Source organism: Ictidomys tridecemlineatus, chromosome 3, assembly GCF_052094955.1.
Source record: "Ictidomys tridecemlineatus isolate mIctTri1 chromosome 3, mIctTri1.hap1, whole genome shotgun sequence".
In the NCBI taxonomy this organism is placed as follows: domain Eukaryota; kingdom Metazoa; phylum Chordata; class Mammalia; order Rodentia; family Sciuridae; genus Ictidomys; species Ictidomys tridecemlineatus.
The window spans coordinates 3,921,659-3,935,897 of record NC_135479.1 but is presented as its reverse complement, the minus strand read 5'-3'; the positions used below and the strand labels follow the sequence as shown (position 1 = coordinate 3,935,897).

At 42.7% G+C, this 14,239-nt stretch overlaps 1 protein-coding gene across 8 annotated transcripts in view; it reads left to right on the top strand.

The window, feature by feature from the left end:
- Window positions 1-2,827: 2,827 nt before the first annotated feature.
- The window catches only part of Tnrc6c (trinucleotide repeat containing adaptor 6C), a 123,764-nt gene continuing 112,352 nt past the window's right edge, over window positions 2,828-14,239 (top strand). For 7 of the 8 annotated variants that reach the window (XM_078041546.1, XM_078041552.1, XM_078041550.1 and 4 more), the window contains exon 1: window positions 2,851-2,957. The gene's annotated coding sequence lies outside the window, so the exon portion shown is untranslated. Of the gene's footprint in view, window positions 2,958-14,239 lie in introns of all 8 variants that reach the window. The other variant, XM_078041551.1, reaches the window with a different exon arrangement.

The window sequence follows — 14,239 nt, the reverse complement described above, 5'->3', positions numbered from 1 at the left end:
CCCAGGGCCTCACAATTGCTAGATAAGGTAAGTGTCTATCATTGAGCTACATCCCCAGTCCTTTTTTATTTTGAGACAGGGTCAAAATTGCTTAGGTTGGCTAAGAACGTGGGATACTCCTGCCTCAGCCTCTGAGTAGCTGGTATTTCAGCCATGCACCACCATGTCCAGCTGACTGTATATTAAAAAACAACCCCTCACCAAACAAACAAACAAAAATATTTCATACATTTAGGCTTGTTGAACATGGGGGTAAAAAAATTAATTTTTTTTACATTTACTAGTATCCACTCAGGAATTGTCCATCTGTCCTTAATTAGTTGACTTTTTAAGGGTTACATTTAGCATTCACTCCTTTTATATGTGATTTTGTTGGTTTTCTCCATTTAAAAAAATAAACATTAACTCATACCTAAGTTATGAGGTGGTCATGGCAGTATGATAAGAGGGTGACAAATCCCAAGTATGAAATTACCGATTTTACAACTTTGCTTGGGCTCCTAATTCATACTTTATTCTTTCCAGCCACAAATAACACTGTGATCTGCAATCTCCAGGATCATGCACACAAAACTCCTCATTTTTTGGTCAACCCTGATCTGAATATTCTTTCTATTGCCACAGGTCCACATGCCAAACTCTGACTTAGTTTTGGGTTCAGAAAGGACAGCCTGCCTTTCCTTTGCCTGGTTAAGATGATGAAGGGGAATAATGAAGGGATTCAAACAGAAGGGAATTGAAAAGCCATAGTTACAAAACCAACATCAAAGTCAAATATTAAATAATGACATTTTGGTTCAATAATTCAAAAAGTGAAGTTGTGCTTATTACCATGTCGGTCCACCCATATACTTGGATTCATTGATTTATCAGCCTACCCAGTGGGTGCTGTATAATTTGCAAGATGTTATTTTGGTTCCCTCCTGGATAGTGTGATAATGCCTCTACCTTTGAGAAATAGAAAAGACGCTGGTTCTCCGCAATTAATGTAAATCAAAGAAAACTGAATAGAAAGGGCAGACTTCTCCATGGAAGCTTAGATTGCCTTCGGGTCCATGTATGGGATGTGGGTTTTCGGAAGGGGGAATACACAGCTTTACATTTGAAAACGACTTTAGAGAGTGACTTGTGAACGAGACTACCTGAGGGCTTAAAATATGGCAGGAAAAAGCAAGCAGTGTAGGCAGCTTCTGGGACCCTGAAGGGAAACGAGAGCGGGGAATTGGTTGTCTCTTTCATCCTTAGACGTTTCAAAGCGCGACACTTGCGGTAACAAAATTGCATTGCGAAAGTATCCGTGCGTTATTATCTCCCGTTCTTGATGGTGACACGTCGACAGGGGATGGCCTCTTGGAGCACCGGCAACTTTCCGTCCTAGCACCGCCGAAGCTTCAGGGTGCCACCGAGAAGAAAGCCGCTTTCTTCCACGTCCTTTCATGAAAATGGAGAAAAACCTGGTGTCAACATCTTCTCGCGGCTTGAACCGAAAGTTAAAAGGGATTCTTCGGATGGCACATTGGGCCTGACCTTGCCTACCATGAATGAATCATGTACACCGAAGAGAAGCCGCAGGACGGAGGGTCGCGGCGGGCGACCGAACGCCAGGAAGGAACGGTGGGGTGTGTAGGGGACCGAGCACCCGGCTTCGGTCCGGACCGGCGGTGCGCAGGCGGGGTGGGGGTGTTCGCTTCCCGGGACGGGGAGTTGGGAGGGGCGAGCCTGGTGGTTTGCGTGGCTGCGGAACGCTCCCCTGGGAGCTGGGGCGCGCAGAGGCGGGCTCTGAGGCGCGAGGAGAGCGGGAGGCTTCCCGGTCCCCAGCCGGCGCGTGTCCGTGTCTGTACGGCACGGGCCGGACGCGCGCCAGTGAAAGCTCCAGGACTTGGTAGCCGCTGCATAGAGAGCCAGCGCCGCCGGGCGAAAATACCGCGTAAAGTCTGAGAGGGGGCGCCGAGGAGTGCCGTCCGGGAGAACCCAGTGGATGAGCAAACCTGGGTCGGCGCCCCTCGAGCCAGCGCGCTTAGGTGAAGCCACAGTACCCAGAGGCGGGAGGGCGGGCCATGAGGGGGAAGACCACACAGCTCAGCTTTCCAAGCATCCCCGGGAAGAGCGCGAGCTCCCAGAACCAGCGCGCGTACGAGTACGCGCCGCTCGCGACCTGGCGCGCTCCCCGCGCGGTCTGGACAACTACCGCGCGGGAGGGTATTAAGGGGGAAGGGGGAGGCGTGGCTTGTACCGAGAAGCCAATGGGCCACGGAGGGGCGCGCGGGGGCGGAGCTGGGGCGTAGAGCGCCGATTGGCCAGCCCGCCCTCCGGTATGCAGATACAGGGTGGTCACGTGCCAGGGGCCGGGACGACTTCCTGTTGGAGGCCGATGCGGGGCGGGGAAGGGGGCTCGAGCGCCCCGTCTGGCTGAAGCGGGGGGAGGGGGGTTCTTGTCAGTTAGAGCAACAAGATGGCCGCGGTGGCAGCTCCGCACCTCTGCGCGACGGCCTCCGGAGCCGCAGCCGCCGCCGCCGGCCGTGCCGCCGCGCTGCCCTGAGCGCCGCCGGTCCCTCCCCGCCGCCCGGTGACAGGCCGCCCCGCGCCTCCGCGCTCCCACCACCGCCGCCACAGGCCCGCCAGAGCCGGAGCCGGAGGCGGAGGGAGCGGAGCGGCCCCGCGCCCCGACCGCCGCCGCCGGCGCCTCGGACCCGGGCCGCGCCGAAGCCGCGTCCCGCCGCGCGCGAGGAGGAGGGCGCGTCGCGGCGTCGCCGGCGCGGGACCTGGACCTGCCGGGACGCGCCGCCGCCCACCCGTCCGCGCCGCCCGCGCCGGGAGCCGAGTCCGCGGCGCCGGCGCTGAGCGGGCCCCCGCCGCTCGAGCGCCCCCGAGGTCCCTGGGCGGCCGAGTGCGCTTTCGCCGCCGCCAGGCCCGCACCGCCGGAGCCCCGCGGAGCCGCCGCCGGGGACGGAGCCCAGGTGAGCGCGCCGCCGCCCCGAGGTCCGCCGCCCTTTGTTCGGCCGGGCCGGGCCGAGCCGGAGCCGTGCCCCGAGCGACCCGCGTGGGGCGCCGGCCCGGGCGGGCGGGAGGGAGCCCGCGAGCGCGGGGCCGCGGGAGGAGGTGTGCGGACCTCCTGTGTGCCCCGCGGCGGACGTGGTGGGGAGCGTGGGGCGCGAGCATCGCCAGCATCGCGGTCCCCTCGATTCTGAAACGAGTGCGGTGAGTGAGATCCGGCCCTGCGCCGAGAGGCACGCGCAGGTTGTGCGTTCCGGTGGATGGCATGCGGGGCTCCGCAGTGTTCGGGTTCGGGACCCCCGCGGCGTTGTTTGGGCGAGCAGAACGGGACCCGGGGGCGTCGTGCGGGCCTGAAATCAGGTGGATTTGTAACGGTGTTGCGGACTGCGGAGTAATGCGTCCGAGGAGCACGAGCCGCACAACATCTGCAGCGTTATCAGATAACGAAATCCGAGCGCGTCGTCGCCACCCCTGCTTTTAGGGATGCCTCATTTGCACCTTTGCCTCGTGGACGAGATTTAATTAATAGATTTGCAACTGTTAAAGTGTGCAGATGAGAATATACGGGGTCCCTGTGCGTTAACCTGGTCAAGAGACTGTTGGCGCGCAAGCTGCTCAGGGATTTAGAAATGCTGGCGAAGATGAAGGATTGTGCTTGGATGCTGTGCGGGAGCTGGGGGAGGAGGAGCCGCTGGGTCTCGGCTGCACCTATTGCGTTCCAAGGTATCTGACAGTACGCAGTTAGTTGTCTCAGACCTTTGCCAGATGAAACCTCCATTTGAGTGGTCTGCTCGCTGATTTCTGGGCGTGAAGTGCAGGTTCTGAACTCAAAATGGTGCTCTGTGGATGTCCAAGTAGAATGTGGAGTTGCAAGTTGGAGCCTCCTGGCTGGTTTAATCCATTGTGTTGCTGAGATGGTTTTTCTCAGTAGCTGGTGTTCAGTTGATGTCCTGGGCCAGTATAGGTGGCCCGTCAGTTTATTGTCATCACTGAGAGAGGTTTGTACATCTCAGAATGTAATCTGACCCAGCAAAAAGCTTATTTTGTGTGAGTTATTGCATACATTTAGACTGGGGTAACTGAATGGATACGCTGGAATGTGGCCTAAATGATTTCAGAGGACAGCGATGGCCGGTTTAAACTGTGTGGGAAGTGCTATTAAATATCCTTTCCAGACTTCGTGAAAGGATAAATGATAAAACTTAGCCCTAGGCCAGATGAACTTGATAGACAGAGGGCACCTTGAAGAAATTTACATTATTCCAGAACAGAGGTAGTGATGGGCTTTGAACACTTCAGTGTGGCATCCTTAGGATGCTATAATTGGGGAATATAATACAAAGTAAAGTTTTAAAAATTAGTTATATTATCTGAATTAATTTTATTGTGTTTAAAGAGCAAAGTGTGGTCTGACTAGTTGAAACTTTGTTTACGTGTACTGAAAGGCTCTTTTTCTAAATAAAGCTTTAGTATTTGTATTTGCAAAAGAATAGATATTCTTATAATCTTTTTTCTCTCACATTGAGTCATAAGAAATTGATAATTAAGCAAATAATAATTGTTTCATTGATTTTTTAAAAAATTTTTCTGTTTTCAGTTTCACTAATTGCTGCTTTTTTCTTTTGGTACTGGGGAGCAATAAAATAAATAAAAAAATAAGTACATCACACATACACACACTTTTGATTTAATTATAAGAATCTGATTTTGAACTCTACTTCCATGCTTCTTGTCCAATTTGACCATTGCCTTGGTTTTACTATTAGAGTGTGAAATTAAGTAAGAATTGACACTGGTTGGTCATAGGACTTAATTTCATTTTGGATTCTGGTATTTAAATGTTCTGATAGTAGTTTGGGATATGTGTCAATGTTGGTTTTAGATTTTCTTCTTTACAATGTTTATTATTATATTTTTTCCTCCAAGTGGCATATGTTTTAACACTTTGACAAAGATTATTTTGTAACAGGTTTGTATTTGTACTTAGTTGGCTCAGGAGTTCTGGAATAAGTAGTTGCCATTAGAGTCCTGATTATGAGGAACAGGGAAGGGGAATGGATTGTTTCATTTGATGTTCTGATGTTGGAAGATTAAAAAATAAGTCATATAGGGAGTATAGGAGACTTTAAATTATAGGATCTCTCACCAATACCACTTTTTTAGTTTTACAAAAAGCTTTACTGAGATAAATTTTGTGCTTTTCCAAATGTTGTCATCTGGCTCACTTCCAAAACCAAGCCTGAGGACGGGGAAAGTCAGAACTGGAGTTGGGCAGCTTTTTTCCATAATGAAGACAGCTTTCGATTGGGAAGACCTGAAGGATAAAATTCTTGCAGTGTTGTCTGCAATTGTTTTTATCACCTCCTCAACAGCAAGGAAGGGTAGGTGGTCCTGAATGTAAACTTGCTCTCTTGGAACCCAGGAAAAAGATGCTAAATTGACTTAAAAGGGGAAAAAAAAAAAAAGACCAAGTTAATTTATTTGTCCATTATTTTATTTGAGTTGATAGAGTGTCTTTGGCGTTATACAAGTTCCCTAATAGTTTAACATTTTAAGGTTAAAGAGGCTTTTATATGGATCTTTGTGGTCTTCCCCAGTAGGAATTGGATCCATTAGGTTGCAGATGTATGTTTTAGAAAACTATTTACCACTCAGGGTTTATTGTGCAAAGGTGCTATTTGAGAAGATTTATACGAAAGAAAATAGGTTGGATGTGAGTCTGAGGCTCATCCACATGTCAGGATAGTATCTGAGACAGTAATGATCTGGGAATGAAGCAAGGAAAAACCACTCAGAACTAAAGCTTGTAAGGAAGCATGAGAAACAGAGAAGGAGGCAGGGACAGATTTATGGGCACCCTGGAGAAAGATGGGCGGAGGGGGCAGGAAGCAGCTGGAGCCCCCAACAGGCTAGTAAGAAGGGTTCTGAGGAAGCAGGAAGAGCCAGGTGACTGTTTTTATCTGTTTGGTTTGGGTTGTTTTTGTTTCTTTTGAAAGTGCTTTGGCTTCTTTCTTGCAGTTTTGTGACAATTAAATGTTTGCTGCTGCTGTTGTTTTTGCCTTTTTTTCAAACTCTGTGGCAGAGGGTCTTCCCATATTTTAGATGAGCAGTGGTGAAATATCTTAAAAGTACAGGTGATACAGTCTCTCACACCACAGCTGTCTTCACAGCAAAGGTGACTGGATTTTAGTTTTTTAGTAAAGATACTTAACATCTTAATCATTTTGGTTTGAAAATGCCAGAGATTGCAATAGGGAGAGCAAAATGTCAAATGAAAACTGGCCAATCGTTTTGTGGAAAGTAGGTCTTGGATTTTGTCTAACTATGACTATCTGAATTTTTACAAACTAGCTTTTAAATAATTGTGCAGTTGTGAGGACAGCATTTTTTTAAGCAAATTAATACACAGTAAGCTTCCTTGAAGTAGACTTTAATGTAATAAATGTGTTTCTATTTACAGATTTTCAGCTTATACACAACTTTTTCAGGAATTGAATTATTAAAAATATAAAGATTATGTGCCAGAAATAACTGTCTAACCTTGGGTAGAGTGTGTGTGATATTGAAACCAAGCAATGTGTAACCCTTACCCAGAGAATACATTGAGTACCTCTTTAAAATAGTCATACAAGGTTTCTGTTGCATCTAAGCTGTTTACTTGTCTAATGAAAAGTAGAATGTGTGTTTTTAAATTCTCCAGTTGCAGTATAAGAAGGTTATACATGTTAAAATATGATTAAGTCTATACCCTTAGTGTCATTTTTAGAATTATACTGAAAATAAATTATTTTCTTGGCATCAGATGTTTTCAGTGAATGAAGAAGCTATTGCAGGGATGGAGAACTATTTGTTAAGAATGCATTCCTCCCATGCAACCCTCAAAAAACTACAGAGATGTGTGCAGAGCTGGGCAATCTGGGCATCCAGCCATGAAATATCCCTGCTACAGCACAGATAGTGTGGTGCACTCTTCTGAGCCCCGAGCCCTCCTTGGCTGTGAACCTCACTCAACAAGAGGGGCAGATTTGGGAAAGCAACCTTCACTGCTATTTTCAACTCTTAATACTCTTGATGGCCCTCTGAGTCCCAGCTGTGTGTTGGGACTTTGATTTTCTCTGATATATAAAATGGACAAAAATACAGTTTCTAAATATATGCCTCTTGTGGACCATTGAATTTTAAGTATTTGTTCCAAGGAGTGTTGAGTTGCCTGTCCCACCGCCTACCTTCCTCTTTTTTTGCTTGTTTGCTGCAACACATCTTTCCTGTTGGAGACAACAGGAAACATACATGATCATGAGCCACATGGCTCAAGGAGTCTCAGAGCTGGCTTCCAGAGAGCTGCAGGATGAATTAGTCTGACGGGGCATAGTTTTTACTTTACTTCTTCATAAACCTTTCTGAGAACAAAAGTTTCAATTTTTATTTCATATGTATGAAAGTGAAATACAGTGTACAATTATGTCAGCTTGCTGTCATCATAAGTGTTTTTTTGTGACCACCAGCTCTTTGTATGATTACAAACGGTTCCTGTGATCCTCTAGGATACAAATATTTGAACAGCTCTTTTTTTCTTTACTCTAAAGCCTTTATTTTCCTTCTTTGGACCTTTTAGAAGTGAATCCTCTTTATATCTTTGTAACATCTATCCTCTGACTGCAGGCCTGTGATTCAAAACATCAAGTCATTTTCCTCAGCAGTTGGATAACTCCTGTCTATAATTGACTCCTTTACCAACACGCAGACTGACATTACTGACTGATGCCAAATGCGAATTTATGGCAAAATGGTTATTGAGAATGCGTATCATTTGAATTCATTTTATGTGTACAGTCTAGCTATTAACACTAAGATCTCTCACAGCTAAAATCATTTGCTTGGCTTGAGCCTGGCAAAGGTATTGTTTACTTTTTATTCCCAAAGATAATTTATTTTTAATTGCTCTTTTAATAAGCCAGGAAAACCTAAGTTAAAATAGCAACTGGGAATTAAACTAAGATATGAAATTGGGAAATGGCAGCGCAGGCACAGCCTAGGCCTTTGCAACCATTCTTGCCTGGAAACAATGTCAACAAGGATGGTTCAGAAATTAAGAGAGAGGAGATTCGACATGGGGTTGGGGCTCAGCGGTACTTGCCTAACACATGCGAGGCCCTGCAATCCTCAGCACCACATAAAAATAAATAAAATAAAGGTATTGTGTCCAACTACAACTAAAAAATATTTTTAAAAAATAGAAAAGAGAAGGGATGCAAAATTATTCTTGAGTTGCATTATGTTCTCTCACACTGCATAGGAAATATAAAAAACAGAGCAAGGAGAGAGGGTGCAGTGGGGAAAACTCAACAGGCTGCTCTTCAGTAGGCTGTGGGCTGATGCTTTGGACAGGGTTTCTTTTGGTAGGCGTCGCAGCAGGGGAAGAAGGTGATCATGTGGGAGCAAGTGCATTTGTAAGGTTGGGTGAGAGTATTTAATATTTTCTCAGGCAACCAGATTTGTTTTAAAATAATCCTCAAATAGGTACAACTAATATTTGGGCATTTATTGTGTGCCAAGAACATGGGTATTATTTAATCCTTACAGCACTCCTCTAAAGTGGTTGCTTTTATTATTCCCATTTTGTAGATGAGCAGGTAGAGACACAAAAAAGGAAGTAATTTCCATTTACAGCTTGTAGGAGGTGATGCCAAAATTTAAACTCAGTATATCTCAAAGCCCTCATACATAGAAATAGCTTTGTTTATTTTAATAACCTCTTAGTTAATCTTTCTTCTTTTCCACTGTGTCCCACCAATCTAACTGCTAGTATTATCTAAATGCTTTCTGAGCATCTTCTGTGTGTTAGTTCATCCATTCCTCAGCAGCATTTAGTAAGGTGTAGGTACTGGTATTCTGTTCATTTTATATACAGGGAAGTTGTGGCTGATGAGGTTGAATAATTGCCCAAAGAGTGGAGCCTTGATAAGTGTGTAGGTCCTCTGATGCCAGAGCCTGAGCTCCTTCTCATTCCACTGTTCTGCCTTCTAAAGCCCAAGCCTGGTCCCATTCCTTCCTTTACTCCACAAAAACTACATGCCTTCTTCCTGCAGCAGCCACAGTGAAGGAAATGCACTTTCCCTGTTCTAGAGTTGTTCTGCTGGTGATGCTGAGAGAGAGGGGCACTACACAAGTTTTTTTTGTTTTGTTTTGTTTTTTTTTTGTTTTTGTTTTTTGTTTTTTCCCTGTAGTTGTAGACAGAATGCCTTTATTTTGTTTCTCTTTATGTGGTGCTAAGGATCACCTGATAGGTGCTAGGCAAGCACTCTGCCATTGAGCTACAGCCCCAGCCCTAAGTAAGCTTTTTTAAACAAGGTTTAAAAAGAGAGCCAGCAGTACATGTTTGAAGAAAGCCACATACACATTCAACAAAAATCTAGGTAGTATGTAATGGCACAGCCTCCCACTTGAGGATGCAAATCGAAATATTAGACCCTTGGGGAAGTCTAGCTGAAAAGGAAATATGCTAATAAAGGTAACTTTATTAATTCAGTATTTCTCAAACTTGTATGACCACTGAGCATCTTTTTCCCTCATACCTTTTGGCTCAGGAGAACTAAAAGTTCCATTTAAAACAAAACTAAATGGGAAATGCAGGGAGAGAGTGTTCAGTCATTCAGAATAGAGGATCTGTGGGTCAGTGTGACAGACAAGACTTGGCTTGAAATGAATGGGTCCTGAGAGACTGAAAGCATTTGCTTGGATGAAAAGATATTCTACAAGGAGATAAATGGGCAAGCCACATTTGGGGACTATCTTAGAACATGTCTAACACAATGGCTGGGACATAGTATGGGTCAGTATATTTATTGAGTAAATCAGCACTGAGGACTCACAGTAAGGGAGGGTTTTGTATTGGAGTGAGGTTTATTTAGAAGGGGCTGCATTGGGTAGGACCTCCATAGTTTGGTGGGGAACTGTAAATGGCTGTTGATGGGCTTGATGGACTTCTCAAATGGTAGATAGGAAACTCTCTTTGAGTAGAGGTACAGCATTGAAACTATGTCTGTTATAGCTGTCTGTGAAGCGGTGCAAGCTTGGACAAGCATAATGGTAGGGTGGAACTGAAACAGTGTTAGGAAGACTCTCCAGGACAAAATAATATACAGTGGTTGGTGTCAGTTGTTGGAAGGATGGGTTCTAAGAGGTGAAGCAGCTAGTGCTTGCTGTTTTTCCTAGACTGGGCCAGACTTTGAATAAGTCCTGCTTAATGTTGGGCTGGAGATGTGGCTCAGTGGTAGAGCACTTATTTAGTGGGCCCTGGATTCAGTCTCTAGCAAGGCAAAAACAAACAAAAAATCCTAATATTAGATACTAACTAGGGAAAGATGACATATTAGATAGCAGTTTTAGGAGAGTTTATTATATGAGATTGCATTCCTGGTAGAGATTTGAGTCAACAGCATAAATCCAAGCATGTAATGAGGCATGTAATAATAGGACTATGCTATGAATTATGGTGAATACTTTCAATGAAATTAAATTTTCTTAGTAGCATGTTCATAAAAAATTCTTAACCCAGACTTTATATAACAGTCCCACATTTACAGTAAACTTCATGGATATGGAATAATGACAGAAAAAAAAATCTTCACAGAGTTGCAAGGAAATGTAAGATTGAACTATAACTGTAGCATCACCATAACAGTTGTGTTGAAGTTACTAGTACTTTTTAAAGATTTGATAAATTTAATATACTCTTTAAACTTGAAGAGTAGATTTATTTTATTTTTTTTTACCCCAGTGCTGAGGATCAAATTTTGCCTCATGCAAGCTAAAAAAGTACACTACCATTGAACTACACTCCTAGCCAGGAATAATAAATTATCTTTTCACAAAGAAAAAAATTAAAACAACTAAGTGGACTTTTCTTTTTTACTCCTTTGGAGTGGGGTGGGAAAGCTTTCAAATGGATAAAATAGTTTTTTATTTTCCCACAGTCAGGTAGTAAGATTTTAGCCACTGTTGTGCTTTTGTATATGAGTTTTTTTTAATATATTTTAATTTTTTGTAGGTGTAGATGGACACAACACAATGCCTTTATTTTTATGTGGTGCTGAGGATTGAACCCGGGTCCATCCGTGTTAGACGAGCGCTCTACTGCTTAGCCACAATCCCAACCCATGTGAAAGTTTTTATTTAATTAACGTGAGGATTATTATTTATCTTTCCTATTCACCTTAGACTTTAAACCCCAGCATAGTCCCTTGCAGATTAGTGCAAAACATCTTCACTTTTTTTTTTATTAGATTGAGTTACTTGTTAACAGGGATAATATGTTCATTTTGTAATCCCTATATAATCTATATATTTTGTGGCTATTAAAATAAAATTTTTCAGTTTTGAGCCATCTGTTTCTTCAGAGATGTTGCTTCCACAAATGATTATGGGGACAGGAGCTTGATCATCTGATGCTTTTTCTGTTTTTAGTCCTTTGGAATAATGACCCAACCATAATTCAGCGTGTGAGGCTGCTGCAGCTTAGAGGAATTAGTCCATCTTAGTCTCCTGGGGATCCTTGTGCAGCTTTTGTAAGGTTACCTGGAGGATTGGGCAGAAATGATGTATGACATTTCTTACACATTACAACTTTAGGTTTGAATTGTCTAGTTAGCATAAAATCATTTTTCTATTATTTAGGAAGGATTGTGGAAGTAAGAGTATTTTTAAAAGATATTATCACAATTCCTTTTTTTGAAATCACTTCATGTTGATTAATGATGTTTATTTATTTATTTATGGTGCTGGGGATCCAGCTGAGGGCTTCATGTTTGCTAAGCAAGCTCTCTGCTACTGCGATGAACCCCAGCCTATAGATGTAGTTGTTAAGTAGTTTACACATATGCCTATTTAACCTTAGGTGGCAAAACTTTGATTAGGTAGGTCCTAGAGCCTAAGAAAATGTTTTCTTTTAACTTGTAATTTGCCAACTAAATCTTAAATCAGTGAACATCAATTTCAGTATTCTGCTAGCAGGAACACCAAAAAAAAAAAAAAAAAAGGCCATTAGTTTCTCTTGCTTTTTATTTATCTTTCCCACATCCTTCCCCCTTGTTTCCATTTGTTCTCCTGAAGCTTTTTGCTTTAGAGATGGGAATAAATGCCTGGTTTGCAGCCATAGAGTGAACAGGGTGCTCTCCTCTTTCTGTGTTGTATGCTGCTAAGTCTGTTGGTTGAAGATTTCAGTCCACAGCTGCTGTACCACCATGTTCAGACTGATTTTAATTACCTTTAAAAATCTGAGAAGTCTTTGGGGCCCCAAATTTGATCTGTAGTATTTGAACTGGTCATAAAAACCTTTTATCAGATGGTACATATTTCTAATGGTTTGGAAGTTTACTGCCTAAATCATTTAAAAATACATAAAAAGTATCATTTGAGGCCCTAAAGAAATGTTAAGAGAACACTACTTTGATTTGTCTACATTATTTATATTTGAAAACCTGCTGTAAACCCCACCCCCACCCCAATTTCTGACTCTGGCATTAGGAATGCAGCTTAGGCAGGAGTGTGCCTGGAAGACAAACAGAACTCATGGATTGGTTTTTTGTTTTTTCTGCCACAGTAGCAAGTTTTTCTTGGAGCATTATTTGAAAATTAACATTACTGAAAATTTTAAGCCCATTTAAAGGGATTCTAGTTTTGATCCAAGTTATAAAAAGAGAAGACATTTCTGTAAAAAATCTGTGTCACCTTGAAACTAGAGTGCTTTAGTTAATGGGGTAAGCTGGAAGGAAGCTGCCTTTGATATATAAGAGCAGCATGTGAATGGATGATAGCAGCCTTTCTTCTAATTCATCCACTTCCTATTCAATCTCAAATCTCAGTTGGAAAGCAATTTCCCTCATTTGACCCATTTTTCTTCTGCACTATATCTTTCTTCTGGTTCTTCAACACAAAAAGTTTGCAGGAACCATGTGTTTGCCTTAAAGACTCACTAAACATGGAGATTCAGGTACCTGGTTTTGCATAAGCATATTATCTTTTGATTCATTATTTGGCTGCCTGGGTTGGAAGTGATTTTATTAAAATTTATATCATAGCTTTCAGAAGAGATACATGTTAAGTGACTGAGAGTGGTAGAGAGGCTTATGGATATAGAAAAAATAGGAGACATGGAATGTAGCTCTAATTTTAGCAGGAGAAAATTTAAGGATCTTGTAAGTTTAGTAAACATAGGTAGAATAAGACTAATGTGAATATGTCCATATTTTAAATGTCTCTTTACCTGGAGACCTATGTCTTTTGAATTTGTTCTCTAAGTTGATCTGTTAGTGATATCATTAACATATCCAGTGGTCACAATTTTGACATGCTGTCATGTGATAACATTTATTTCACATCTTTGGCTTATACAGTGCTTAAATTGACTTCTGTTCTTTTCAAATTCTAAATTACCTAAAATTCCTATCATTTGAGCCAATCATCTTTATGAAAGCTTCTCCTAACTTTACTCCTAGTAAGTTTTCCCTTTTCTGCTCCTTTGGTGATCTCATTCAATCCTGTCACTAAACATGCATACCCACTGAAGATTCTCAAGTTTAATATCACCAGCCTAAACTACTCAAGCCCATCTTGATAAAAAAGGCATATGTAAAAAAAGTACAAACTACAGCAAGTTAACATCATACTGAAGGGGGCAAATGACTGAAAGCTTTCTTCCTAAAATTGGGACCAAGAAAAAAAACATCAATTCTCTTCATGTCTTTTCAACATTATACTGGAAATTATAGCTGTGCTATCAGGTAAGAAAAAGTAACAAGGGGCTGGGAATGTGGCTCAAGTGGTAACGTGCTTGCCTACCTTGCCAGCATGCGTGCGGCCCGGGTTCGATCCTCAGCACTACATACAAACGAAGATGTTGTGTCTGCCGAGAACTAAGAAAAAATAAACAAATATTAAAATTCTCTCTCTCTCTCTTCCCCCCTCTCTCTCTCACTCTCTCTTTATCTTATTAAAAAAAAAAAAAAAGTAACAAAAAAAGTCCCTAGAGAAAAGAAGCAAACTGTCCTTAGTTACACATGGCATGGTCCAGCATGTAAGAAAAACCCTAAGGAATCCACACAAAAAGGTTACCAGAACTAGTAAATTATCCCCAGCACTAAAAATTTAAAAAGTTAAATATAAATTCATCATACAATCCAATAAGTTCCTCTGCTCCTTCTCTAACCTAAGACAGATAATCACGTGTCTACAGAGAGCACGAACA